A 3,817-nucleotide genomic window follows, 5' to 3' on the forward strand; every position below is an offset into this window, starting at 1 on the left:
TTCTGTTGATTCCCCTTGCAATAGTAGACATGATAAATCGACCCCCCACTAGATCGGTAACTGCCTGTCGATCCAGCTGGTAGTGTAGACAAGTTCTAATACTGCAAGTTAGGGATGTTGAGTAGTTGACCCTTAAAGTTACTAGGAAATTGCTTTACATTACAGTGAGATTGTATGCTCTGTGGGGTAGGGACCCTTGTTTTTGGTTACAAATTGATACAGCATCTAATATAATGAGGGGCTGATCCCTGACTGGGGCCTGCAATACAAATAATTAATAGTTTTGCTTTCTCTTTTTTTCTCAGGGACTGATTCTCTAGTGAATTCATGGGCCAGACTCGCTGGTATGTCCTGACTGCTTTGCACCACTCCTCCAATCCCATTCATCTATAAAAATGGTTTTGCCAGCCAATTAAGTTAGGTTTATGGCTGCTTTCTATTGCCTTAGTGGCACACAGTTGCCAGAAGTGTACTGGTGAAACTGGTTTTACAGAAGCAGGAGACAATAAGTCCTGCTGGGTATTACTCAACTTGATTGATGAATTATTGATCGAATATTGTTTTATTGGGTTGTGTAATATACAGCTTGTTCAGGGATATAGAGCTTAGATGAAGGCATTGAAAAATCATATAAATGACTAAAACAAGCACTGGATAAAGGTGTTAAAATGTATCCACTCTGTAGAAAGTCAAATTTAAATAGACTCAGGTCCGGCTAATTTGCATCCAATGAAGAATCTTAATCTTACGACGACACTGGCTTTTCTTCGTTTTGAGCAAAATTCAACTCTGTTGCGAAGAAGATTTATAGGATTAGATTATGATATAAGGGCTGTGCCCATGTGAAGGGTGAACTAGTGGTTATATGTGTCAATATATTATCTGCAGGGTTGTTGTAGCCATGTTGGTTATAGGATATTAGAAAGACAAGATGGGTGAGGTAATATTTTATTGGGCCAACTTCAAAAGCTTGTCAGTATATTATGGTGTTCATTCCATAATGGGGCTAGATCAAAAAGGGTTAAGGCTACAGCTAGACAGAAAAGAATACTTCTCTGTGTACTAGATTTTATTTTAAGCAAATCATATTCCCCTCCTACCCCCACAGGTTTGGGTTCTTTTGCCCGTTTTGAAGAACTGAAAAGGAGAACAAATGGGTTAAGATGCATCATCTACTAATCTTCTGCTGAGTGATTACAAGTCTTGGTATTTAGGCTTTCATGCTTAATATAATTTTATAGCAATTGCTTTTTGTGTATGAATATTTTATATATCCAAATTGCATTCTGTATTGGTGTGTGGAAGCAGGAAGCCAAATGTCAAATAAATAGACTCTGTTCAGAGACGTTAATGCTGAGGTTCCAATTTAAAAAAAAACAACTGAGTTTGTGTTTTAAAATATTCTCTGTTGATCAATCTTGACCTGAAAAACATAACTACTGGAGTCTGTGGATGGTATGCCTTCAGTTGGTAGGCACTATTGTCAGTTTCTAGGGTCAAAATCCCCTTAAACAAAGTTTAACTGTCAGATCTAGTATGTACAGCTGATGACAAGCATGTCTTATAAATACTTTCCCATAAAGTCTACAACCATTTATATCCTAATTTTAACTGTCTGCTAAAGTCAAAATTTCATATTGGGGAACATCAGCTGAATGTCTCAGATTCGCAAGCCTTAGCTGAAATTTCATATGCACAAGCTTTTGTGCACAAAAACGGGGTGGGGGGGATGAGCTTTCTGTAGAGCACCTATATATATATTTGCTATCCGCACAATTAAAATTGCACATAAAACTGTTGGGTAAAAACCCCACAGGTGTACAGAGGTGTGTATGGAAAATTACAAGTACAATTTTATAGGCTGCTTTTAAAATGTCTTTTTGTATTTTGTTTTGAAAAAAAACCCAGAGATCCATCTACTGTCATGTGACCATTCTGACTACTGTACTAGAAGAGAACGAAAATGATGTTCAGCCTTGTGTGAAGAGAGTTCCATCAGCTTCTCAATTTAGCATATATTAACACATGAGGCAGTAACTAAAATGCTGAATTTCAATTCAGTGAATCATTCTGAAGAGGACACCTGATTACTTATCTTATTGAATAAACAAAAAGATACAGTAATGCTCAAATATTCCTTTGATTCCATCTCACAGTGTGCTCTTTGCTGGTGTAATACAGGGGTTTTTGCTCATTTCATGGGCTTGTAAAACTGGCTCTTCTAAAACTTTCTTCCTGCATTTATTGTGACAGGGTCGGGCCAGATGGCTATAGGAGAGTAATTTTTTTTTGAAGCAAAAAATATTTTTATTTGCACAACACACTTACAAAGTAAAAATAGCAGCATATGCAATGTGTAACACAGCAATCAATCACAATTGTTTTCTCATTAGCTTCAGGGGAGGGAAGTGTTCAAGCTTGCCCGGGCCCAGAGCAGGGGGCTTCCTCGACTCTCGTGGTCTTCCACCCTTCTGAGTTACCTGGTGGCCCAGAGCAAGGGGGCTTCATCGACTCTCGTGGTCTTCCAACCCCTTGAGTTACCTGGCGCCACACCCGAGTGTCACCAACAATTCCCTCCTCTGAAAGCACCCAATAAGAGGGGCAGGCTGTGGGGTGGACAATCCGGGGGGGGAGGGGAGCACGTGTACCCATGTGTGAAAGAACCCCTCTAAGGTGGTGGTGTCCGCAGCAGCAATGGCTGGGGCTGGGGTCTCTTACTCTCTCCCCCAATCAAAGGGTCAGACAAAGGGACCCGGATGGGGACACCGAGCAGAGAACCTCGGACAGCGCCCACCGTTCCTCAAAAGCATCAAAAGGAGTCAGTGGACGCCGCCCAGAGGAACTCTGCCTGGATACGGGAACGGACCGAGGATCGGAAAACAGCCCCACAGTCACAGGAAACTCCATCCGCTAACCTCCTCTCTCTGGTTTTATAGATGGCCATTTTAGCCAGGGCCAGGAGGAGGTTAACTAGGAGATCCTGCAACTTTGTTAGGCCATGGATGGGGAGTGTATAAATAAAAAGGTGAGGGGAAAAATGCAACCAAAAACGTAATAGGAGATTTGTGAGGAGCTGGAATAGGGACTGCAGCCTAGCGCACTCCAAATATACGTGCACCAGGGTTTCCCCTCACACCACAAAAGGGATAAGTATCTGGGATGGGGGTGAAACGTGCCAAGTACATACCCCTGCTCACAGCTCCGTGAAGGAGCTGCCAACCGATGTCCCCAACGGGCCTCGGAACCAAGGTGGAATGTAGGCTGGCCCACCGGGGCTGCTCACCCTCCAAAGGTGGCAGAAGGTCTCGCCACTTTGTGTCGGGGCGGGACACTAGGGTGAGGGCATGAAGGGTGTGGAGCACGAGCGTGTATAGATGTTTCTGTGGCACGGTTTGGAAGCGTACCGGCTGCAGTTCATGCAGCCGGCTTGCAGTGAAGGGGTGAGGGGGTCGATTGGATCTGCAGGGCAGGGGTCCAATTAAAAAATCCAGTGGGCCTGGGGTAGAGAGTGGGCGGAGTGTGCCCTCGAGCAGGACCCGGTCGAGATAAGTTTGAGCAGTGGGTAGCAAAGCGGCCTTTGCCTCCTGAAGTACGCGCTGGGGGGTACGAGGTCTGGAGAGCCCCATGCACCGAGCGAGCGTCAGGGGATCTAGCCAGTCTCCCCGGTCGTAGTCCAGGAGGTCTCCAACTCTCTTGACTTCTGCCAGGATCAAGCTCTGGCGCACCGAGCGGGACTCCACCACCTGCACACGGAGCTGGGGGTTGTGTAGCAGGGGTTCTGTGAGGAGATCAACCCCCTTGGTGGCCACCACGGACC

At 44.9% G+C, this 3,817-nt stretch overlaps 1 long non-coding RNA gene across 1 annotated transcript; it reads left to right on the plus strand.

The window, feature by feature from the left end:
- The first annotated feature begins 314 nt into the window (after nucleotides 1-314).
- On the plus strand, nucleotides 315-1,974 carry LOC311525138. The gene is made up of 3 exons (XR_014712698.1): nucleotides 315-344; nucleotides 1,109-1,206; nucleotides 1,909-1,974. It is a non-coding gene; the product is annotated as an uncharacterized lncRNA (long non-coding RNA).
- Nucleotides 1,975-3,817: the final 1,843 nt, after the last annotated feature.

Source organism: Lepidochelys olivacea (genome assembly GCF_965140295.1).
Source record: "Lepidochelys olivacea isolate rLepOli2 genome assembly, chromosome: 8".
NCBI lineage: Eukaryota > Metazoa > Chordata > Testudines > Cheloniidae > Lepidochelys > Lepidochelys olivacea.